We start from the raw sequence: 25,944 nt of genomic DNA, 5'->3' as shown, positions 1-25,944 counted from the left end.
TGGGCCACTGCCCATTTTCTAGCAAATGTGTATTTTTTATGAATTGGAATTTGATTTGAGAAGGCAGGCATAATCATTTCTTCGCCATGTGGGCACTCCCTGACAAACTCTGGTGGCAAGTCTTTTTCTGCTAGAAGGATATCATAGCCTTTCGAAAGGTTATCCCAAAAGAGACCCCTTATTTTCCTAGTCTTGTCCCCCTCTATACGCAATGTGAGTTTATATAATTTATGGGGTATGCTAACTCGGTGTCTGCAGTTTCCACTTGAATGTATTCATTCGTGTCCACTGTCTCCAGAAGATTCATCAGGATCTTGCGAGCTATGGCCACTTCTGCTGCACTGCTTAGCATTGTCTGGGCCCACTCTCCGTTTTTCAGTTGTGTCCTCAAAATCATCGGCATGTTTTATTTTAATACTAGCTACCTTCTTTTTTGGAAATTGTGATTTTTTTACTTTGATGAGCAGGTTCCTTGTCTTTGGACTTGACGTGCTCTTCTTTGTGTTCTGACCGTCCTCTTCTTTCCGATTTCTGTGAGGAATTCTGAAAAGATCGAGAGGGACGTGTATCAATATCTTGATATCTGTCAGGTTTTCTCAATTTATCCCTATCTCTAAGGTTGTATCTTTTTTCAGACGGCTCTCTGTGGGGAGACTTGCCTCCTCGTTCTGGAGATCTATCTCTCCGTTGAGGAGATCTTCCTCTGGACTGGAATTGTTTTTCTCTGGGAGTGGTTTGTTTATTACCTTCCCACCTCTTTTTTGGAGTATTGAGATTATTTTTAATAAAGGTTTTTTCAGGATTTTCAGTTAGTTGTGGTTTTAGTGGTTTCCCACCCAAACTATCTCTACCTGGTTCTTCATAGGATTTTTCTATGATTCTGGCAAGTGCAAAAGGTTGTTCTGCTATACCTGTTTCTTTCAATTTCTGGCGGATGGTTGTACCGTCAATTGCCAATTGAACTAATTCTCTATATGCCTTTGTTAATTCTTTTAGTAGCCTCGCTGCCTCTTGCCCTCTGCTAGTTAGTAGCCCAAGTGTTGTTTAGCTTATTGTTACTGTCTGCACTGTTTGTTTTTTCCACTGTTTTTCTCCACTGCTTTGTTTTTGCCCTGTGCCCCTGTGCCTCGCCGCCCACGCGCCCACCAGCTCCGGTCCCCTCCTCCCGCCGCCGGGAGTGAAGCCATGCCCCTTTTTCTTCTGTTCCCTCCCCGCTCCCGCCTCCCAGCTGCTCCTCCTCCCCGCACTTGGCCATATATGGCGGCCGTGCGACACAGGTGAGCGTGTTCCTCGTGAGGACGCTCCCTGCACCACACGGCCACCAGCCGCCGAGTGATCTCCCCGCCTGCCGCTTCACAGGAGTGACCAAGCCCTTGGCTGGCCACGCCCCCCGCCGCTCGTCGCTGCCTCGCTGCCTCTTGCCCTCTGCTAGTTAGTAGCCCAAGTGTTGTTTAGCTTATTGTTACTGTCTGCACTGTTTGTTTTTTCCACAGTTTTTCTCCACTGCTTTGTTTTTGCCCTGTGCCCCTGTGCCTCGCCGCCCACGCGCCCACCAGCTCCGGTCCCCTCCTCCCGCCGCCGGGAGTGAAGCCACGCCCCTTTTTCTTCTGTTCCCTCCCCGCTCCCGCCTCCCAGCTGCTCCTCCTCCCCGCACTTCGCCATATATGGCGGCCGTGCGCACGCGCAGCGCTGACGCGCAGCGGGCGCGCCGATTGTGCACCGAAGGCGCGCCAAAGGTAAGCCCGTCTGCGCCCGTCCGCGCCTGGACCGCGCCCAGGGCCAGGACCCCTGGCTCCCGCAGACCCCAGCCCACCCGCCGGACGTACGACGCCGCCACCCTCAACGCACTCAACACCGGCCGAATCCCCGGATGCTATCGAGCCACCCCAAGACGAACCCACGGACCCTTCAGCTGTCACGCCTGCACGTTCTCCTGCAACCGGACCTGCCCCGCTCCAGCACCCGCCAACCCGAACACCAGCAGCAACCACCTCAAGTGCATCCTACTCAACACCCACTCCGTCCACAGACACACCATCGAACTCTGGAACCTCCTCGACACCACAGCTCCTGACGTCGCCTTCCTCACGGAAACCTGGATGAACGACTCCTCAGCGTCCGACATCGCCATCGCCATCCCAGAGGGCTACAAGATCACCCGAAGAGACCGCGGCAACCAGACTGGAGGAGGCATCGCCATCATCTACAGGGACACCATCCGCATCACGACCAACACCGACGACACCCTGAAAACCGCCGAACACCTGCACTTCCAGATCCACACAGACCCAAAAACCACCCTCAGAGGCACCCTCATCTACCGACCCCCGGGACCACGCACACAATTCAGCGAAGACATCGCCGACTTCATCTGCCCGCATGCCCTCCCCTCCGCTGACTACATCCTCCTGCGGGACATCAACTTCCACCTGGAGAACAACAACGACCGCAACACCACCACCCTGCTGGACAACCTCGCCAACCTGGGACTCAAGCAGCTGGTGACCACCCCCACCCACCTCGCCGGACACACACTCGACGCTGTCTTCTCATCCAGCAAGGACATCATCTTCAGCCACGCCACCGGACTCCACTGGACGGACAACAGCTGCGTCCACTTCAGCTTCAGAAGGACCACGATCCACCACCACCAGCAACAGGTTGCTCGAAGAAACTGGAACAAGATCACGGCAGACCATCTCGCCGCTTCCCTGAGCCAGCACCCTCCCGCCAGCTCAGCGAACCCCAGCCAGGCCGCCGACAACCTCACGAAGTGGATCAGCAACTGCGCAGACGACCTCGCCCCACTGAGGACCCCGCCTAGCAGACCCGGCAGCAAGAAGGCCCCATGGTTCACCGACGAACTCAAGAGCTCCAAGAAGAACTGCAGAGCCCGCGAGAAAGCCTGGAGAAGGGAGCCAACACCGGACAACATGACCACCCTCAAGCTCGCCACCCGGAAGCACCATCAACTGATCCACACCACCAAGAAAACAGCATTCAAGGACCGACTGGACAACAACGCACACAACTGCAAGGAGCTCTTCACCATCGTGAAAGAGCTCTCCAACCCCAACGCCGGAAACAACGACATCACCCCTTCGCAAGACCTCTGCAACTCCCTCGCCTCCTACTTCCACAGCAAGATCGCTGACATACACAACAGCTTCAGCCCACAAACAACGCTCCCCACGACCGCACCAACGCCCCCCACCACCACCCTCAGCGCCTGGACCCAGATCAACACAGAAGACACCATCAGCACGATGAACTCTATCCACTCCGGATCTCCGACCGACCCGTGCCCCCACCACGTCTTCAACAAGGCCGACGCTGTCATCGCACCCCACCTGCGGGACATCATCAACACCTCCTTCGACACAGCCACCTTCCCTGAGAGCTGGAAGCACGCCGAACTCAGCGCTCTACTAAAGAAACCAACAGCGAACCCCACCGAACTCAAGAATTACCGCCCCATCTCGCTCCTCCCGTTCCCAGCCAAAGTCATCGAGAAGACCGTCAACAAGCAGCTGGCCGCCTTCCTCGAGACGAATGGATCCCTCGACCCCTCACAGTCTGGCTTCCGAGCCAACCACAGCACCGAGACCGCCCTCATCGCTGCCACCGATGACATCCGAGCCCTGCTGGACAACTGTGAAACAGCGGCCCTCATCCTCCTAGACCTCTCCGCGGCGTTCAACACTGTTTGCCACAGCACCCTAGTGCAGCGCCTCAGCAACATTGGAATCCAGGAGAAGGCACTGGAGTGGATCATCTCCTTCCTCGCTGGAAGGACACAGAGAGTCCGCCTACCACCGTTCAGATCGGCAGCCACGGAAGTCATCTGCGGCGTTCCTCAGGGCTCCTCGCTCAGCCCCACCCTCTTCAACGTCTACATGAGCCCCCTGGCGGCCATCGCACGCCAGCACAACCTCAACATCATCTCCTACGCCGACGACACCCAGCTGATCCTCTCCCTGACCAACGACCCCGCCGCCGCCAGAACCAACCTCCACGAAGGGATGAAAGACGTAGCCGAGTGGATGACGACCAGCCGCCTGAAACTGAACTCAGACAAGACAGAAGTCCTCATCCTGGGATCCTCACCCGCCGCCTGGGACGACTCCTGGTGGCCCCCCGCCCTGGGCACCGCACCCAAACCGACAGACCACGCACGCAACCTGGGCTTCATCGTGGACTCCTCCCTCTCCATGACCAGACAAGTCAACGCCGTCTCCGCGTCCTGTTTCAACATCCTGCGCATGCTACGAAAGATCTTCCGGTGGATCCCCACCGAGACCAGGAAGACGGTCACCCAGGCCCTCGTCACCAGCCGACTAGACTACAGCAACGCCCTCTACGCCGGAACCACCGCCAAGCTCCAGAAGAGACTCCAGCGGATCCAGAACGCCTCAGCCAGACTCATCCTCGACATCCCCCGTCGCAGCCACATCTCCGGACACCTGAGAGACCTGCACTGGCTCCCCGTCAACAAGAGAATCACCTTCCGTCTCCTCACCCACGCACACAAAGCCCTACACGACCAAGGCCCGAGCTACCTCAACAACCGCCTCAACTTCTACCCTCCCAAACGCCACCTCCGTTCGACCAACCACGGCCTCGCCGCCGTCCCCCGCATCCGAAGAGCGACAACAGGAGGAAGGTCCTTCTCCTACCTGGCCGCCAAGACCTGGAACACCCTCCCTACTGACCTCCGCCTGACCCAAGATCACCTCTCCTTCAGGAAGAAGCTCAAGACCTGGCTGTTCGAGCAGTCGCGTCACCCCACCCCCCCCCAAGCGCCTTGAGACCCTCTGGGTGAGTAGTGCGCTCTATAAATGCCTTGATTGATTGATTGATTGAACTAAAAGTTCTTCGCTTGACATTTTTCGAATGTCGGGATGTGGTGTGTAGCTGGCTAGAACCGGCCTTGTGGCTCCTGGTCTACCTAGTGGACCGAGCCTGGTAATGTGATTTTGATGTTTTATGGCGACATTAAACCAGAGCAGGTGCTCTTGGTATGTTAGTGGAATTTCAACGTCCTTGAAAGGGGCGTATTCCTCTGGAGATTCCTCTATTTTGTAATGGTGGAAATCGTGTGTTATTGGATTTGCTTCAGGAAAATGTATCCATGAATAGAATACCTCTGTCTGCCGATATTCATGGGCCTCTACCACAAATATGACTGTACCACCTCTTAATGATAGTCCATTTTCTATAAGTTTAATAGTTATAGTTTTTCTTACATTTACCGGAATGATTATAGCATGCGGGTCTTCATTTTGGAGACTTGTGTCATCCACTAAGAGTTGAGCTGCTATTCTAGCTCTCTCCCTTTTATCGTCACATTCCACCATTTTACTGATAGAAAGTTTTTCAGTTGCAGAGCAAGTTTCAAGGAACCAAAGATTAGGTGCACAATATTTTGGATCATTATATCCTTCAACGTTGACTAAACCAAAAACTAATACATAGGAATCTCTTCCTACTAAGTTCCGGCGGATATTAACCTTTTACCCACTCCAGACGTCTATTGGAGTTTTTACGGGAAAAAGGGGTCTGTGTGAAAAAGTTGGGTGCCATGTAGTGTAGTTCCTATATTCCCAATAGGCTCTGCGCATTGGAATAACATAAACGATAGTTTAGACGTAGGACTGAGGTCATCTAGGTCTCTATTGAATATGTTAGACTTAATTAGGTTTGCCAGCTAGCTCAGAGGTCACTAGAAACTTTCTAGAGTAAACAAGAAGGTGTTAACTTTCCTGAATAGACAAGAAGGGATTACAACTGCATAAACATGACAACTTTGCTCCCCCCAGAATAAGGAGTATATCTCCAGAGTCGGGGAAAACAATAGACAGCTATTTCACTCAGTCAATCGTTCATGCTTAGTTTCACCAGGAGTGCAGAGAAATAGAGAGACGGGTGTTTTCAATAAAAGTTGTTATTTATTGAGCAGTCCTCTTTCTCATACAAGAGAAGTGAATTGCCACAATTGCAATACTTGTCATGAAGTAGTGCGTACATTAAAAGGAGTATTATGAAATAATACTGTAAAAGCATTTATATGGTTTCTGAGCCATATGATACTTAAAACGGATAAAATATATACATACATAAAATCATTGACTAAACGTTCTCAACTGGTGCTTCTAAGATACGCCTACCCCGGTGTACCTGACCCAAGCCTAATACGTGGGAAGGAGTAAGTGAGCTGCAGTTTAAGTTAAGTTAGTTTTTGCCAAGAATCTGAATCAAGAATTCTCTAAAGATCTAATCAGCTCCGTAACTTGGTTATAGAATGAAGGAGGTCTTGTATCTCTTTCTCAGGACTCGATCTCCCAGCAACCCGCAAGGGTGACTGGAAACACTGGAGCTGGATTTCTCGGCAGGAGAAAAGACAGCGTCTCTCTCAGTACGTCAATGGGAGGGTCGGCTTCCTTCGGCTCTCGTTACAGCTGGGCTTCGGGTAAGTAGATAGCCGTTCTGCTCCAAACCACCGTGTGTTTGCTTAAGGCAAACGTTGGTATATTTATACCTGGAAGGAGCCGAGTTTGACGTAAGGTTGGACATAGGACGTCACTAAGAACGTACAGTTCTTTCTGGACTCCTGGAGTTCTTGGACAAATCAAAACAAAAGCAGGAGGAATTCCCGGGCTGCTGGAGGCTTGGTTTGTTTAAAGAACGCGTTGTACTTTCTAGGAGTCTATGGGAGTAGCCTTGCCGTATTTGGACTGCATTGGCTATGACTAAATATGGATATGATTCTTATGCCTTTATAAGGATATGATTTGTTATAACCACATAAGGGCATGAATCGGGAATATTTAAATAGGGTCCTAGATACGTTTACAACAATGCAGCACTATATACAGGACAAAAGCGCTCCACAAAAGCCTGCTGGTGGGTCATTGCTCTCTCGAGTCTTCGGGCGTGCCATTCAAGTGTCGGGAAACAGGAAAGAGCCCCAGACAAGACTGACTCATCCTGTGAAAGGGTAAGACACTTACGACAGCATACACGCATTGGGGTGACGGGAGTGACAGAACTGACACTATACTTATATTCATGATACTCCTAAATGCCCTTAGTGGGGAAGAGGGGATCAGAACCGGGCGCACCTGTCTGCAGCACATGGTAGTCTGGCATGCCTAAACTATCTTTTCACCCAGACTGTCCATAAAGATGATTTTAGAGCCGCTACGCACATAGCAGGGGGAATCTCAGACCATTCGCTTGTTGAGATGCAACTCGTTGGTCCGAATGTGGAATTCATGCTACCCCCAAGGGCTGATCCATGATATTTAAAAGACAAGACGTTCAAAGCTCGTATGAGAGATGGAGCAGACTTCTATTTTAAGGAGAACTTGCGGCCTGTTGAATCAGCTTGTGTGCTATAGGATGAATTAAAGCCAGTGATCCTTGAGGACACGGACAACAAGGGGACGGAAATACTGGGAGAGACTTCCTGAAAGACCTGACCCTGCCAATGCTAACGAATGAGGACTGAGACGCACTAGACCAAGACCTGACAGTAGACTAAATAAATAAGACAATAGGAACCTTGCAAACAGGGCACGCGACGGGGCCTAATGAGCTCCCCATAGAATTAAATAAAAGCATGAAGGATAAAATCAGGGAGTGCCTCTAGAGGAGGTTTCAGACTGCCTGAAAATAAGGGTGTCTCCCAGAGGACCAAAGAAAGTCTGAGGTGGCGGTCATCCCAAAAAACGATGAAGCAGCAACTGAGTGTGGGTCTTATAGTGGCAGTGATCCTCCTTGATCTCAGCGCGGCGTTCGACACGGTCAGCCACAGCACCCTGCTGAACCGTCTTTCGAATGTCGGCATAGTGGACAAGGCCTGGCTCTGGTTAAAATCTTTTTTGAGCAACAGGTCGTTCCAAGTGTTTGATGGACAGACAGTGTCTTCCAGCATGCCCCTGAAGTGTGGAGTCCCCCAGGGCTCCTCTTTAAGCCCCGCGCTTTTGAATATCTACATGAGGCCACTGGCTGAGGTAGTTCGTCCGTATGGAGTTAAGATCATATCCTATGCGGACAACACTCAGCTGGTGGTTTCATTAGCGCAGGAGGCTAACCAGCCACTTTCAGGTGGACTAATAAAATGCTTGGAGGAGGTGATGGCCTGGATGACCTTGTCATCTTTAAAACTCAATGGTGACAAAACGGAGCTTATGCTCCTGGGCCCCGCAGATCCCACATCCTTCAACTCACTGTGGCCCACCTGTCTAGGCCCCCCCCCCCGGCTCCGAAGGAGAACATCAAAAGCCTTGGGGTATGGCTAGACAGGAGTCTTTCACTCAACACCCAGGCCACAAAGCTCTCAGCTACCTGCTTTGGACTGCTCAGGACACTGAAGAAAGTTCTTCCTCTGCTCCCCAGGGAGGCAACGCAGGTAGCCATACAGGGTCTGATACAGTCACGTCTAGACTCCAATAACGTCCTCTATCTGGGTGCACCAGAGTACACCCTAAAGAGACTGCAGCTGGTACAGAATTGCGCTGCCCGCACTCTGCTGCAAATCCCACGCAGACTGTCAGTCAAGGCGGGACTGACCAGCCTGCATTGGTTGCCAGTGCGTCAGAGAGTCACTTTTAAGGCAATGTGTATTGCCCACCAGGCCTTCTGGGACTCAGGACCTCTAAGTACTCTTGGGCTAGTAAGTCAGTACCGTCCAGGTAGAGATCTCCGATCTAGTCAGGCTTTTATGGCAACAGTCCCAAGGATCAAAAAGACACGGTCGGGTGGAAGGATGTTTGCCTACAATGCCGCCAAGATCTGGAATTCCCTCCCTGTACACCTGAGATCCAACCCTAACCTCTCCTCCTTTCGTAAACAATTAAAACATACCTGTTTAATTCTTTTCAATAAAACTCAGTTCTCCTTCTTCTTTCGTCCTGGTCTATAACCTCACTCACTCAAACCAGCAGGTTTCCTCTAGCGCTTGGACGCCTCAGGGCAGCAATCGCGCCGTTATAAATCCACTTTCATTCATTCATTCCTTCATTCATTCATAGACCTCTCTCCCTGCTTAATTTTGAGACTAAGGTCCTTGCGTAGGCCCTGGCGATCTGCTTGCAGACAGTAATTGCAACAGTGGCTCATCCTGATCAATTGGGCTTTATGCCACACCGGGGAACGCGCTTATATCTCCGACACCTTAATGGCATACCACATGCAACAGGGGATTCCTTTGCTAAACCTGTGGCGCTGCTGTCAAGCTCATGTATGTGGCCCTTCTAGCGTGCATGCGTGCCAATAAAACAGTCTCCCGAGTCTTTGCCATCCGACAGGGATGTTCCTTGTCTCCTATGTTCTTCTCACATGCGTAGGTTCGCCAGGACCTCTCATATGGGGTATTCCAGTTGATCAGGAGTGGGTCGAGAGCATCTCCCTCTACGCTGACGTTTTGCTGAAGGACACATAATCAGCCTTCTCGAGTGAACGAATCCTACACATTTTTCACATATTTAGAGATTATTCAGGATATAAGATCAACTGGAATAAGTCCTTAACATTCCTGCTGGTGGCAGGGACCCTGCGGCTGCATTCTAGGTGCACAGTTCGGGTGACACTACATGGCTTAAAATATTTGGGCGTGTTTATTACAAGAGAGCCACAGGCAGGATCATACTTCCGAAATTAGACCAGCTTTGCTGGGATGCCCCACACTTGCGGGCGCTCCCGCTTTCCTTACTGGGCCGGGTGGTCCTATTTAAAGTAATGACCCTCCAGGGTCTCCTGTACATCGTGAAAAAAACGTCCTTCAAGATCCCACTAAACATTTTCTTTCAAAGGGTAGACCGAGAACTTTGGCTCCTGTTTTGGGATGGTGGCACTTCGCGCTGAGTAAGGTGCAGAGGGGAATTTATTAAGGTGGACCGGTGGGGTCGCATTACAAAGGGGGCAAGACCTTTGAAGCTCCCCACCACGGGTGGCTCTTCCTGTACAGGGGAGACGTGAACACCTCCACCCAGGAAAGCATTGTTCTCAGCCACAGAGTGCGCAGGCACTCTCCCCTGAGGTCAGAACACACTCTGGTGGTAACAGGCTGGCCCAGGCCAGTCAATGACCACACTAAGGATTGGTAGGTTTCATGGGACCCCTCTAAGGGGCCCTATGTGTGCAATTTTTAATAAAATCTACACTGGAATCAGTGCAAGTTTATTATGTTGAGATGCTTGGTGCCAAACATCACATATTTCAGTGAAGCCATCATGGAGCTGGCGAACTCATAATGACGAGTGTCCAGCCTATGTACTTACTATGACTTCCCTGGTCACTTACAATATCCAGAAATTGACTAGGATACTGCAGGGGCATCAGGGGCATTTCATGCAGATATGCCCTCACAGGGGGGAGAGGATGTGGTGCAGCAGCCAGACCTGCCGACTTGGGAACTGGGGATACAGGTTTGAGTCTCTGCTTCAGCGCAACATCCTGTGATTCTGGGCAAATCACTTTATCACCCCGTGACCATAGACAGCGTCTAGAAACCATCACGGGTGATGAGCCGCAATATATAAATCTGCGAATTTTAACTCACTGCCCGAGATATGTGCAAGACATCCCTAGAGCAGTGTTCATGGGAATGGCACACAGGGATGTGTGCCCGGTCAGCTCTTCAGTTTTGTCAGTAGATGACGCAGTCTGAATTTAATAATTGTCCCACTCAGTAAGGAGGGCTCTATCACCCACTCCCCTTCTTCGCTGTCATCGTCAGTTGTGTGTGCGTCTCCGGGAGATGAGACATCAATGCCACCGGAGGGGGTGGCCTGATGATCGATGAAGGCAGAGGAAGAGGCATCAGTGGGACAGATGAGGCCGACTCCGAGGGAGGAAATCGGCGGTAGTAGTCATCAAGCACATGTTGCAAATTAGAGATGAGAGACATGGGCATCTGCACAGTTGGATCACAAGTGGTGGTTGAGTATTAGGCTCAGGGTAATAATCATATCCTTGGTCATCATCAATATCTTGTCATTTGATGAGAAGCTCAGAAGGAGTACAAGCAGCACGGAACCGGTCATCCTCTTCCGAAACCTCCTCATTAGCCCCATAGTCAAAAAGCTCCACAGAAAGATTTGGAGATGGCTGAATCGGCAATAGATCCAAAGAAGAGTTCCTATGTTGAAGTAGGGAAACATCCGACGTTCCTGAAGGCGGCAAAAGTGTTGCTGAAGATTTCAAGGGGACTAGAGACATCGCAGCTGAAGGTGGAATCAAGGGTGCCGCCGCCGACTCAGCGGTCGACGACGAAGAGAGGGGTTGAAGTTCCGTAGGGAAAAGCTTCTGTGCTGTCGAATAGGCAACCATCGACGAGGCAACCGTCGACGAAGCAGGTGGAGCCTTGAGAGCCATCGACCGTCTCGTCGGCGAGAAGGCATCCGTCGACGACTGACCGGAGACAGACCTCTTTTTTGTCCACGACGAAGTGAGGGAGTGGCAGACGAGCGAGGCTTCACCAACACCATGACAAACGTCGACGGAGAGGCAGCTGACAACATAATCATTGTAGGTTGAGGAGAAGAGAAGGTGGAAGTCGTCGTTGTAGCAGTGGCGACGGAAGTCATCGTCGACGAGGAACCCATTTTTTAGGCAAATTTGTCTCAGGAAGAGAGACTTAGATGCCTGAGACTTAGATCTCGGAGGCGTAGAGGGCATAAGTACCCCCTTAGAAGGAACACGGGCCCTTTTTGAGGAAGAAGTCTGGCCTTCATGAGTAGAGGTGTGGTCTTTCTTCAGGACCTTAGCCTTAGCAGATACCATCTCCGCCTCACAAGCCCTCTTCTTAGAGATGACAGTCCTGAGAGAGGAATCACTCTCAACATCTGATATCCTTAGTCTTGAGTTTCTGTAACCACAGAAGTTGACCTCCCTCTCTGTCTCTTAAAGTCTTTTGAAGAAAAGTCCTGCAGATTTTACAATCTCTCACCTGATGTTCAGGGTGGAGGCAGTAGATACACTTTTTGTGGGGGTCTTCGGAATGAAGCCAGAATTTCCCACAAGACTCACAGTGTCTGATGAGTGACCTTTTTGTAGTAGACAAAGCAGTGAAGATATTCTGAAGAGTTTCTGAAGGGAAAAGGTAGAGGTACTGAGCAGAGCTCAGGGAGACTCCCTTCACATGACGTGCAGTAGAAAATCTGAGAGCCTGAGCCTCTGAGGAGACGGTTCCAGAGGGTGCTGTTGCATAATTGGCTGGAGTTTGTACCATATCTAGTAACTTGGACAAGTTATTAAAGTGACATGTTTTTTCCTATTAACGTCCATGTTACAATACTTCCTATTGCTCTTTTAGCTATGCTTTCGGTATGCTATTGCTATATTGCTATTCTATGTACCGTGGGAATCCCACTTCAACGACGAGGAATGATTCAAGCATGTGAATCTATGAAAGATACCCCATTACTGGAGAACAGCAGATTTCTCACTACTGAAGCTCTTACCCAAGTTGCTTTAGCCTTAGTCATCTCTCACATTGACTACACTAACTCTATACTGTAGAGAATATTAGGTCACATTTACCCAATTTTCCATATTTGCTCTTGATGAAATGGCAACAGATTGCTCCATGACTACACAAGGCATGAAAAAAGTTGACCTGAAGTATAGACCCCATCTTACCAGCAAGTCCATGGGTGATCGACACTTTCACACAGTGATAGGGGCCATTAGTTCCTCAATTTCTCTGCCACTGTTTTTAATCTCAACATGAACCAGGAAGATAACATTAACTATATTGTGGCAACTGGTTGATAGTTGATCTTATATTCAGACTTTCAATAATCTCAAATCTTATGACACAACATCCTCTGTCCTACTATGCTCATCCGGCGTACCTAATAAAAGATCTGCAACAAAGTGCCCTCTTGTGGTGCCCGCCAGGTATTTTAGCGCTGGCCTGGTGAGGAGTATAGCCCAATGATGAAGTATGTCACCTTCAGGTGAGTGAACGTAACTTGACTTAGAAAGCATATGCTTCCTAGGGTGTCTGCGTTCAGTTACAGATAATGTCGCTGGGACTGAACCTCCGGAACAGTATACTGTGATTTGACTGTTATATTTTAAATATTGTACATAGCAGATGTTGGACTTGGGCCTTCTGGCAGGTTCACCCCTGAACTTTTTGCCTTGAAGTGTAGTGATTTCTGGTCTTTGCGCACCTTGACACTGTGGCGCAGTGTAAAGTGCGTGCGCTCCCTGAGTGCGTGGAGTGAGACTGGCCTGCCCTCCCATAGGAATGCATGGGGAATGTCTGTGTCCCTGGTAGTTCCTGATGCGTGAGGCGTGCATGCTTAAGTTTGGTATGTGCGAACTCGTGAGAGTGAATGCTGCGCAACGGTATGTGCGGCGTGTATGTGTCGTGTGCGGAAGCGCCACTTCTAGGAGTTGGCATATTAGTGTAAAATATGCCTGGCGTGTGATTGGCTGGAGCTGGCTGGGATGCCAGGCTCCAGGAAGTCTGTGTGGGTCTGCCCCGGTGGTGAATGGAGAGATTAGCATGAGTGATGTGTGGGAGGAGTGTACCTGTGTCCTGGATGGGCTGGGTTTTCCCCACACAATGCTGGCTCCGCCCCCCTGTGGTGTGACTGATGACCCTAGCCCTGCCTGTGAATAGAATGGGTGGTTGGGCCATCAACAGTACTCCCAAACCAGCTGCGACTGGTTCTGCCCCCACCCTGCACCTAAAGACAAAGGGAAAAGGTGTATAAAAGAGGGGCTGTGACCCCATGAAAAGGTTCTTGTTTGCTGCTTGAATCTGCCAGGGGCGTGCTGCTGCTTGGGCTCAGGGATGGCTTGCCTCCCTGAGCCCTGCCCAGCCCCTGGCTTGCTGATGGACCCCTGATGGACTTTTGTTGCTCTTTGTGCCTTCCTAGCGCCTGGGAGCGCTGTATTTCTTTCCTAGCGCCTGGGAGCGCTGTATTCCTTTTCTAGCGCTTGGGAGCGCTTTATCCTGCCTATTGTGCTGGGAGCGCTGTTTTCATGCCCCCAGCGCTTGGGGGGCGCTGTATCTTATTTGGCTCGTGACGTGAGCCGAGATTCGCAGGAGCCTACCCTGCATGGTGCCCGATTTTCTTTACATTCATTCACGGGTGCCACCCCGCTATCAGTGCCTCGCGGGTGCTCACCCCGCCATCCGCGATGTATTTCGAGGGTGCCTACCCCTCTCTGTGCCCCGAGATTCACCGCCGCAAACCGCGGGTAAAAAGGAAGTCAGGCACCGTAGTGCCTGACGCTGGGCGGGACTTCCGGTCTGGAAAGGAAGTCCCGCCTGCCGCCGCGCAGGGATTGGCCGGCGCCCGACCGATGGAGAGAGCCCCGGGGCAGCCAGCCAAGTGCAGCGCCGGTGTTGCGGGGCTCCCATGTAATGGAGGGAGCCCCGGCCAAGGAGGACCGCCCCCGCTGCAAGGAGCCGGTAAGTGAAGCCGGCCGGAGGGGGTGGTGGAGAGACAGAGACAGAGCGGCCCCGTCTGGCAGCGGGCCGCTCCACCGTTGTTGAGTGTCCCCTGCAGAGCCCCAGGGAAGGGGGGCCCTATGTTGTGGGTGCCTGCAAGGCATAGCGCCCCTCTCCTCATGTACTGAGCGGCCCCGATGGCAGCGGGCCGCTCCCACATTTTGGGCATTTTGTATTTAGAGCCAGAGAGGCTCCTGGGGCACTTTGCGATTTCGAGTCCCCCGGGCGGGACTCCAACGAAGAGGGCTCCACCGTGGGGCATTGGCTTTATGCAGGGCCTGCGAGGCTCCCACGTGGTGTGTGCAGCAGCATGGTCCCTAGAGCCTGGAGGGCTCAAAGTGCGCAATGAGTATTTCCAGAGCCGGTGGGCTCCAACCTATTGCGCAGTTTGGATTCAGTCTTGATTCCTGAGGGGCCAGTGAGGGCCCCTGGCGCAGATTTGTTTTCCAGCTGCCCAGCAATTAGTGGGCAGCTGCACCGTGTAGGTATTTCTTTCCCTAGGGACATGTACTGTGGACTTAGGAGTGAGGCGCACTCCTTCATCCCTGGCCTTTCCCCAGCTGCGCAGCACTTAGTGCCAGCTGCAGCGTTTAGGCCCCCTGTTCTGTCCCTCAGCTGCCCAGCAAGTAGTGGGCAGCTGCTACGTTTAGGTTCTGGCGCAGTGGCGCAACCTGGACTTTGTGAGTTCTGCGCTAAAGGTTTAGATGCTGTTATGATCTATGTCCTATTGCTTTTGGGTGTTAGGAAATGTACAATGTGTAGTATGTTTTGCGCACCCTGTGTTCTGCACCTCTGAATGTGTTGTTGATACATTATGTGCCCTGTTCCTTACACCGCTGAACGTGTGTTGATGCGTCATGTGTTCCTTACACCGCTGAATGTAGGTTCTGCATCATGTGTTTTGTCCCCAGGTCTATGCCCCTATGTGTATTGTGATACTGAGGTGGTTGTTCTTGCTAGTGCAGGTGGTGCTAGTAAGGTCCTGGTTCCCTGCGTGACCTGTTCCTAGGGTGGTTAGGATTGCGTAGGGGGGACTTACCAGTTACCAGTGGGTACTGGTTTTGTGCTTTATGTCCTATTTTGTGTTACAGTGATCTTCTGTTATAAGTGATCCCAAGGGCTTGATACTGAGCTTGCCCCCTGACCAGAGTCCCAGGACCAGTGGACTCTATGGTGCCTTCCCTGCCAAATTGATGGGACTTGTCTGATCTCCCTGGGCCCCTGGGGCCTCGCTGAAGTGTGCCTCGCTCGTTCCCCTCGGCAGCTCGTGCCGGCAGCCCGTCCAAGCCTCGAGCCGCACCGCTCTCCCCTGAGCCGCGCCGCTTCGCTAGGTCGCCCGCATCCTGCCTCCCCCCTCCTCTTCTGAGCCGCACACATTGGTCGCCCCAGAGAAACGCTTGTACCATGCCGGCAGCCCGTCCAAGCCTCGAGCAGCGCCGCTCTCCCCTGAGCCGCGCCGCTTCGCTGGGTCGCCCGCTCAAGCTTACTAAGGAGGTCACTCGCATTATCCCGTGCAACCAGGACGGAAGGTACTGTCTGATAGGCTATGTTCTAAGTTCTAGGCCTACAAGTATTGTATTGTTACTTCTAAAAGTGCTGATTCCTGACAGTGGTCCAGGTGGCCCTGTCTTGTAAATATCCCCTTGTAAATTCTGCCCGTGCCTCTGGCACATTGTAAAGTGTGTGTTTTATCTAATGTGTTTTGGTGTAATACAAAGGCTATTTTTATATAACCTTGTGTGGAGTTTCCTTTGTGGTGGGCCTTTGGTTGTTGTTGCTGGGGTGCGTGCGCAAATACTTAGCCTACATCGCCTCCAAGTTTAGCCTTGCTGCTCGCGCCACGTTACCTAGAGGGTGAGTAGGGGTTATCTTGGCGTGTAACTCCCTTGCCCTGACTTGGGTGTGGTGGTCTCTGACTGACTTTGGCGAAAGCCTTGGCCAGCCAGAGATCCCATTTCCAACATTGGCGGCAAGCGGTGGGATAAGGATTTGTGTTTGCGTTGTACCTTAGTAGCAGCTGGCTGCACCACAAAACTCTGCATTTTAGATAAAAACATTTGGGGGATTATTGTATGGAGTTTGCTAAAAATGTCATTTCTGTGGAAATGTGTTTCTTGTGCACTTTGAGTTAGGTGTCCCTAGCTCGGGAGGGTAGATCATCCCCCTAAGTGCAGTGTGTTTTCTGGATTCACCAGAAGGGTGGGATCCAGTGGTGGCAGCATAAGTGTGTCCAGTGCATGTGTCCCCCGTCCCTGCCCTGGAGTAATGGTACCTGTGTCAAGTGTGGTCAGGTTGAGAAGTCAGGGGTGGTAGAAACTGCCTTACCAGTCTGGGGAGGGGTGTGTGAGGATGAATGGTGTGTGGCACTGGACGTGTTTGTAAGTTCTCTGGATGGGGAGCTTGCTGAATGCTTGTTTTGTTCAGATATTTAAGTCCTGTGTGTTGAACTTTTCCCAAGAACGTCTGCAGATAGTGGAGCCTGCTTTTTGATTTCTGTGGTCTGTTGAGAGACAGAATTTTGGAGTTGGTAATGTTCTGGGAGGAGAGAGGCATAGGGGATGGAGTGATTCCAAAAGGAGTGTCTGAGGTGTCTTCCAGCCCAGCGTGGTGGAAGAGGTTCAGTGTAGCCCAGCTAGGTCTCGGTGTAGGGGCTCACGTCCTGTCTCAAGAGGAGAAGGAGTGGGTGGGACTGCATGTCTCCCGGTGCCCGAAACCCAGTGTCAGGGCCTGGAGTGTTTCTGAAGGGAACATCAGGTCGGGGGCCTAGGCTGTACCAATAGGTCATTTGAGGAGGATCTTCCAGAGTGTCTGGAGAACGTGGAACCTCTGTAACCAGGGTTCCAGTAGTTCTGGTGTCTGGCAGTACCGCTCCAGTTGGGAGGGTGCAGAAGTCCAGATGGAGGGGTGCGAGGGGGATAGGTTCCCCAGTGGAAGAACCAGTGGGTCAGGGGCCAACCAGAAGGGTTGTGTCGCCAGTGAGTGACCATGGTGATGCCACTTCTGTCCTGAGTGTCAGGCAGACTTGTACACGACACATTAGTTGTGTCACCCTCAAGGAAGTCCTGGTGCGCCAGGCATCTGACCAAAGAGGTACGTCCCTTGGTTGGGGAGCCAGTAGCCGGTGTTTCCGGATCTGGACGTAAGGGCAACTGTATGTAGTGTCCTGAAGTTACAAGAAGGGACTCCTGCCTGAGGAGAAGGAACCGGGTAAGCTGTATGGGGTATTGACCTGCAGTGGTTGCCTTGCTGCTGAAGGAGGAGAGGAAGTCTTAGATTTTTGTTTCCAACTTGTAGAAGTCCTGGTGCGCCAGGCATCTAACCAAAGGGTAGCGTCCCTAGGTTGGGGAGCCAGGGTCAGGTGTTGCCTGTCCTGGACGGCAGGGCGACTGTAGCCAGTGTCCTGGCCGGTTTGTCTTCTAGGGGTACCCCTGTGAACACAGGTGGGGCTCATCTTAAGTGAAGAGACCCTGTGTTTCCCAGAAGGGGTGGTACAGGCCTAGCAGGGATCTTTAGGGTTCTTGGCTGAGTGTTGTGGTACTACCCTGAGAGCAGGTGGGGCCTACCTTAAGTGGAGGGACCCTGTTCTACAGTGGGAGGGTGCAGAACTCTGGAAGGGGGTCAGAGGAAGTCTGACCCCTGTGCATCCGGTGAATTTGAATCCCAGGTGGTAAACCAGTTAAGGGAGCTGTGACTCTGTCATGACCAGCCTGGTGTCCTGGAGGCACCGCACTGAGCCGCGTCTGCCTTCGGCCGCGCAGTCTATGCCGCTCGCCGTCCCCGTCTCGACGCGGTCCGCGAGCCGCCGCCTGTGCCGCATCTGGCAACCCGCAAAGTGCAACGCCTTACTACACCGATCTGGTGCTGGTCTGACTGTGGACACTGCTGCTGAGGAAGTCAGGTCCTAAACTGGTGGGAGAGTTGTGTTCTGGAGGGTGCTTCAGAAGTAGAGGTAGGGTGGGGCAATCGTGCCCGTGACCTCTGGTCAGCCTGAGGGTGCGTACCCTAGGTTGAAGGATCAGTGGTAGTTTGGAACTACACTGAGAAAGGGAGTGGAGAATGGCTATTGTAGGCCAGGGGTTACTACCCCCCACTCTGTGGATGGGCATGGACCAGTGGTATCTGGGTGGCCTAGGGCCTGGTCCTAGCCGTGGACAGCTAAGGAGTACCAGTGGGGTAGCCTAGTTGGGCCTGTGTTTTTTTTAAGGATGTGCTTGTCTTATGGATTAACTTGGCGTAGAACCGGAGGGTGTCCCTGCAGTGCGGGCCCGCGTCCGTGTTCTATCGCCCCAAGCAGGGAAGTCCATCACGGTGGTGATTGGTCTCCCCTGCGTTTTGGCTGGAAGGGGGTCGTGTTGGACTTGGGCCTTCTGGCAGGTTCACCCCTGAACTTTTTGCCTTGAAGTGTAGTGATTTCTGGTCTTTGCGCACCTTGACACTGTGGCGCAGTGTAAAGTGCGTGCGCTCCCTGAGTGCGTGGAGTGAGACTGGCCTGCCCTCCCATAGGAATGCATGGGGAATGTCTGTGTCCCTGGTAGTTCCTGATGCGTGAGGCGTGCATGCTTAAGTTTGGTATGTGCGAACTCGTGAGAGTGAATGCTGCGCAACGGTATGTGCGGCGTGTATGTGTCGTGTGCGGAAGCGCCACTTCTAGGAGTTGGCATATTAGTGTAAAATATGCCTGGCGTGTGATTGGCTGGAGCTGGCTGGGATGCCAGGCTCCAGGAAGTCTGTGTGGGTCTGCCCCGGTGGTGAATGGAGAGATTAGCATGAGTGATGTGTGGGAGGAGTGTACCTGTGTCCTGGATGGGCTGGGTTTTCCCCACACAATGCTGGCTCCGCCCCCCTGTGGTGTGACTGATGACCCTAGCCCTGCCTGTGAATAGAATGGGTGGTTGGGCCATCAACAGTACTCCCAAACCAGCTGCGACTGGTTCTGCCCCCACCCTGCACCTAAAGACAAAGGGAAAAGGTGTATAAAAGAGGGGCTGTGACCCCATGAAAAGGTTCTTGTTTGCTGCTTGAATCTGCCAGGGGCGTGCTGCTGCTTGGGCTCAGGGATGGCTTGCCTCCCTGAGCCCTGCCCAGCCCCTGGCTTGCTGATGGACCCCTGATGGACTTTTGTTGCTCTTTGTGCCTTCCTAGCGCCTGGGAGCGCTGTATTTCTTTCCTAGCGCCTGGGAGCGCTGTATTCCTTTTCTAGCGCTTGGGAGCGCTTTATCCTGCCTATTGTGCTGGGAGCGCTGTTTTCATGCCCCCAGCGCTTGGGGGGCGCTGTATCTTATTTGGCTCGTGACGTGAGCCGAGATTCGCAGGAGCCTACCCTGCATGGTGCCCGATTTTCTTTACATTCATTCACGGGTGCCACCCCGCTATCAGTGCCTCGCGGGTGCTCACCCCGCCATCCGCGATGTATTTCGAGGGTGCCTACCCCTCTCTGTGCCCCGAGATTCACCGCCGTAAACCGCGGGTAAAAAGGAAGTCAGGCACCGTAGTGCCTGACGCTGGGCGGGACTTCCGGTCTGGAAAGGAAGTCCCGCCTGCCGCCGCGCAGGGATTGGCCGGCGCCCGACCGATGGAGAGAGCCCCGGGGCAGCCAGCCAAGTGCAGCGCCGGTGTTGCGGGGCTCCCATGTAATGGAGGGAGCCCCGGCCAAGGAGGACCGCCCCCGCTGCAAGGAGCCGGTAAGTGAAGCCGGCCGGAGGGGGTGGTGGAGAGACAGAGACAGAGCGGCCCCGTCTGGCAGCGGGCCGCTCCACCGTTGTTGAGTGTCCCCTGCAGAGCCCCAGGGAAGGGGGGCCCTATGTTGTGGGTGCCTGCAAGGCATAGCGCCCCTCTCCTCATGTACTGAGCGGCCCCGATGGCAGCGGGCCGCTCCCACATTTTGGGCATTTTGTATTTAGAGCCAGAGAGGCTCCTGGGGCACTTTGCGATTTCGAGTCCCCCGGGCGGGACTCCAACGAAGAGGGCTCCACCGTGGGGCATTGGCTTTATGCAGGGCCTGCGAGGCTCCCACGTGGTGTGTGCAGCAGCATGGTCCCTAGAGCCTGGAGGGCTCAAAGTGCGCAATGAGTATTTCCAGAGCCGGTGGGCTCCAACCTATTGCGCAGTTTGGATTCAGTCTTGATTCCTGAGGGGCCAGTGAGGGCCCCTGGCGCAGATTTGTTTTCCAGCTGCCCAGCAATTAGTGGGCAGCTGCACCGTGTAGGTATTTCTTTCCCTAGGGACATGTACTGTGGACTTAGGAGTGAGGCGCACTCCTTCATCCCTGGCCTTTCCCCAGCTGCGCAGCACTTAGTGCCAGCTGCAGCGTTTAGGCCCCCTGTTCTGTCCCTCAGCTGCCCAGCAAGTAGTGGGCAGCTGCTACGTTTAGGTTCTGGCGCAGTGGCGCAACCTGGACTTTGTGAGTTCTGCGCTAAAGGTTTAGATGCTGTTATGATCTATGTCCTATTGCTTTTGGGTGTTAGGAAATGTACAATGTGTAGTATGTTTTGCGCACCCTGTGTTCTGCACCTCTGAATGTGTTGTTGATACATTATGTGCCCTGTTCCTTACACCGCTGAACGTGTGTTGATGCGTCATGTGTTCCTTACACCGCTGAATGTAGGTTCTGCATCATGTGTTTTGTCCCCAGGTCTATGCCCCTATGTGTATTGTGATACTGAGGTGGTTGTTCTTGCTAGTGCAGGTGGTGCTAGTAAGGTCCTGGTTCCCTGCGTGACCTGTTCCTAGGGTGGTTAGGATTGCGTAGGGGGGACTTACCAGTTACCAGTGGGTACTGGTTTTGTGCTTTATGTCCTATTTTGTGTTACAGTGATCTTCTGTTATAAGTGATCCCAAGGGCTTGATACTGAGCTTGCCCCCTGACCAGAGTCCCAGGACCAGTGGACTCTATGGTGCCTTCCCTGCCAAATTGATGGGACTTGTCTGATCTCCCTGGGCCCCTGGGGCCTCGCTGAAGTGTGCCTCGCTCGTTCCCCTCGGCAGCTCGTGCCGGCAGCCCGTCCAAGCCTCGAGCCGCGCCGCTCTCCCCTGAGCCGCGCCGCTTCGCTAGGTCGCCCGCATCCTGCCTCCCCCCTCCTCTTCTGAGCCGCACACATTGGTCGCCCCAGAGAAACGCTTGTACCATGCCGGCAGCCCGTCCAAGCCTCGAGCAGCGCCGCTCTCCCCTGAGCCGCGCCGCTTCGCCTATTGTGCTGGGAGCGCTGTTTTCATGCCCCCAGCGCTTGGGGGGCGCTGTATCTTATTTGGCTCGTGACGTGAGCCGAGATTCGCAGGAGCCTACCCTGCATGGTGCCCGATTTTCTTTACATTCATTCACGGGTGCCACCCCGCTATCAGTGCCTCGCGGGTGCTCACCCCGCCATCCGCGATGTATTTCGAGGGTGCCTACCCCTCTCTGTGCCCCGAGATTCACCGCCGTAAACCGCGGGTAAAAAGGAAGTCAGGCACCGTAGTGCCTGACGCTGGGCGGGACTTCCGGTCTGGAAAGGAAGTCCCGCCTGCCGCCGCGCAGGGATTGGCCGGCGCCCGACCGATGGAGAGAGCCCCGGGGCAGCCAGCCAAGTGCAGCGCCGGTGTTGCGGGGCTCCCATGTAATGGAGGGAGCCCCGGCCAAGGAGGACCGCCCCCGCTGCAAGGAGCCGGTAAGTGAAGCCGGCCGGAGGGGGTGGTGGAGAGACAGAGACAGAGCGGCCCCGTCTGGCAGCGGGCCGCTCCACCGTTGTTGAGTGTCCCCTGCAGAGCCCCAGGGAAGGGGGGCCCTATGTTGTGGGTGCCTGCAAGGCATAGCGCCCCTCTCCTCATGTACTGAGCGGCCCCGATGGCAGCGGGCCGCTCCCACATTTTGGGCATTTTGTATTTAGAGCCAGAGAGGCTCCTGGGGCACTTTGCGATTTCGAGTCCCCCGGGCGGGACTCCAACGAAGAGGGCTCCACCGTGGGGCATTGGCTTTATGCAGGGCCTGCGAGGCTCCCACGTGGTGTGTGCAGCAGCATGGTCCCTAGAGCCTGGAGGGCTCAAAGTGCGCAATGAGTATTTCCAGAGCCGGTGGGCTCCAACCTATTGCGCAGTTTGGATTCAGTCTTGATTCCTGAGGGGCCAGTGAGGGCCCTTGGCGCAGATTTGTTTTCCAGCTGCCCAGCAATTAGTGGGCAGCTGCACCGTGTAGGTATTTCTTTCCCTAGGGACATGTACTGTGGACTTAGGAGTGAGGCGCACTCCTTCATCCCTGGCCTTTCCCAGCTGCGCAGCACTTAGTGCCAGCTGCAGCGTTTAGGCCCCCTGTTCTGTCCCTCAGCTGCCCAGCAAGTAGTGGGCAGCTGCTACGTTTAGGTTCTGGCGCAGTGGCGCAACCTGGACTTTGTGAGTTCTGCGCTAAAGGTTTAGATGCTGTTATGATCTATGTCCTATTGCTTTTGGGTGTTAGGAAATGTACAATGTGTAGTATGTTTTGCGCACCCTGTGTTCTGCACCTCTGAATGTGTTGTTGATACATTATGTGCCCTGTTCCTTACACCGCTGAACGTGTGTTGATGCGTCATGTGTTCCTTACACCGCTGAATGTAGGTTCTGCATCATGTGTTTTGTCCCCAGGTCTATGCCCCTATGTGTATTGTGATACTGAGGTGGTTGTTCTTGCTAGTGCAGGTGGTGCTAGTAAGGTCCTGGTTCCCTGCGTGACCTGTTCCTAGGGTGGTTAGGATTGCGTAGGGGGGACTTACCAGTTACCAGTGGGTACTGGTTTTGTGCTTTATGTCCTATTTTGTGTTACAGTGATCTTCTGTTATAAGTGATCCCAAGGGCTTGATACTGAGCTTGCCCCCTGACCAGAGTCCCAGGACCAGTGGACTCTATGGTGCCTTCCCTGCCAAATTGATGGGACTTGTCTGATCTCCCTGGGCCCCTGGGGCCTCGCTGAAGTGTGCCTCGCTCGTTCCCCTCGGCAGCTCGTGCCGGCAGCCCGTCCAAGCCTCGAGCCGCGCCGCTCTCCCCTGAGCCGCGCCGCTTCGCTAGGTCGCCCGCATCCTGCCTCCCCCCTCCTCTTCTGAGCCGCACACATTGGTCGCCCCAGAGAAACGCTTGTACCATGCCGGCAGCCCGTCCAAGCCTCGAGCAGCGCCGCTCTCCCCTGAGCCGCGCCGCTTCGCCTATTGTGCTGGGAGCGCTGTTTTCATGCCCCCAGCGCTTGGGGGGCGCTGTATCTTATTTGGCTCGTGACGTGAGCCGAGATTCGCAGGAGCCTACCCTGCATGGTGCCCGATTTTCTTTACATTCATTCACGGGTGCCACCCCGCTATCAGTGCCTCGCGGGTGCTCACCCCGCCATCCGCGATGTATTTCGAGGGTGCCTACCCCTCTCTGTGCCCCGAGATTCACCGCCGTAAACCGCGGGTAAAAAGGAAGTCAGGCACCGTAGTGCCTGACGCTGGGCGGGACTTCCGGTCTGGAAAGGAAGTCCCGCCTGCCGCCGCGCAGGGATTGGCCGGCGCCCGACCGATGGAGAGAGCCCCGGGGCAGCCAGCCAAGTGCAGCGCCGGTGTTGCGGGGCTCCCATGTAATGGAGGGAGCCCCGGCCAAGGAGGACCGCCCCCGCTGCAAGGAGCCGGTAAGTGAAGCCGGCCGGAGGGGGTGGTGGAGAGACAGAGACAGAGCGGCCCCGTCTGGCAGCGGGCCGCTCCACCGTTGTTGAGTGTCCCCTGCAGAGCCCCAGGGAAGGGGGGCCCTATGTTGTGGGTGCCTGCAAGGCATAGCGCCCCTCTCCTCATGTACTGAGCGGCCCCGATGGCAGCGGGCCGCTCCCACATTTTGGGCATTTTGTATTTAGAGCCAGAGAGGCTCCTGGGGCACTTTGCGATTTCGAGTCCCCCGGGCGGGACTCCAACGAAGAGGGCTCCACCGTGGGGCATTGGCTTTATGCAGGGCCTGCGAGGCTCCCACGTGGTGTGTGCAGCAGCATGGTCCCTAGAGCCTGGAGGGCTCAAAGTGCGCAATGAGTATTTCCAGAGCCGGTGGGCTCCAACCTATTGCGCAGTTTGGATTCAGTCTTGATTCCTGAGGGGCCAGTGAGGGCCCTTGGCGCAGATTTGTTTTCCAGCTGCCCAGCAATTAGTGGGCAGCTGCACCGTGTAGGTATTTCTTTCCCTAGGGACATGTACTGTGGACTTAGGAGTGAGGCGCACTCCTTCATCCCTGGCCTTTCCCCAGCTGCGCAGCACTTAGTGCCAGCTGCAGCGTTTAGGCCCCCTGTTCTGTCCCTCAGCTGCCCAGCAAGTAGTGGGCAGCTGCTACGTTTAGGTTCTGGCGCAGTGGCGCAACCTGGACTTTGTGAGTTCTGCGCTAAAGGTTTAGATGCTGTTATGATCTATGTCCTATTGCTTTTGGGTGTTAGGAAATGTACAATGTGTAGTATGTTTTGCGCACCCTGTGTTCTGCACCTCTGAATGTGTTGTTGATACATTATGTGCCCTGTTCCTTACACCGCTGAACGTGTGTTGATGCGTCATGTGTTCCTTACACCGCTGAATGTAGGTTCTGCATCATGTGTTTTGTCCCCAGGTCTATGCCCCTATGTGTATTGTGATACTGAGGTGGTTGTTCTTGCTAGTGCAGGTGGTGCTAGTAAGGTCCTGGTTCCCTGCGTGACCTGTTCCTAGGGTGGTTAGGATTGCGTAGGGGGGACTTACCAGTTACCAGTGGGTACTGGTTTTGTGCTTTATGTCCTATTTTGTGTTACAGTGATCTTCTGTTATAAGTGATCCCAAGGGCTTGATACTGAGCTTGCCCCCTGACCAGAGTCCCAGGACCAGTGGACTCTATGGTGCCTTCCCTGCCAAATTGATGGGACTTGTCTGATCTCCCTGGGCCCCTGGGGCCTCGCTGAAGTGTGCCTCGCTCGTTCCCCTCGGCAGCTCGTGCCGGCAGCCCGTCCAAGCCTCGAGCCGCGCCGCTCTCCCCTGAGCCGCGCCGCTTCGCTAGGTCGCCCGCATCCTGCCTCCCCCCTCCTCTTCTGAGCCGCACACATTGGTCGCCCCAGAGAAACGCTTGTACCATGCCGGCAGCCCGTCCAAGCCTCGAGCAGCGCCGCTCTCCCCTGAGCCGCGCCGCTTCGCTGGGTCGCCCGCTCAAGCTTACTAAGGAGGTCACTCGCATTATCCCGTGCAACCAGGACGGAAGGTACTGTCTGATAGGCTATGTTCTAAGTTCTAGGCCTACAAGTATTGTATTGTTACTTCTAAAAGTGCTGATTCCTGACAGTGGTCCAGGTGGCCCTGTCTTGTAAATATCCCCTTGTAAATTCTGCCCGTGCCTCTGGCACATTGTAAAGTGTGTGTTTTATCTAATGTGTTTTGGTGTAATACAAAGGCTATTTTTATATAACCTTGTGTGGAGTTTCCTTTGTGGTGGGCCTTTGGTTGTTGTTGCTGGGGTGCGTGCGCAAATACTTAGCCTACATCGCCTCCAAGTTTAGC

The 25,944-nt window shown here is 53.8% G+C and overlaps 1 long non-coding RNA gene across 1 annotated transcript in view; it reads right to left on the bottom strand.

Moving 5' to 3' along the window:
• LOC144757793 (uncharacterized) overlaps window positions 1–25,944 on the bottom strand; it is a 43,641-nt gene that overhangs the window by 10,927 nt on the left and 6,770 nt on the right. The gene's annotated exons all lie outside the window — the stretch shown is intronic.

This window comes from Lissotriton helveticus, chromosome 1_1, assembly GCF_964261635.1.
Source record: "Lissotriton helveticus chromosome 1_1, aLisHel1.1, whole genome shotgun sequence".
Taxonomy (NCBI): Eukaryota; Metazoa; Chordata; class Amphibia; order Caudata; family Salamandridae; genus Lissotriton; species Lissotriton helveticus.
Note: the sequence above shows the minus strand (reverse complement) of the source record. Positions and strands in the feature narration are given on the sequence as shown.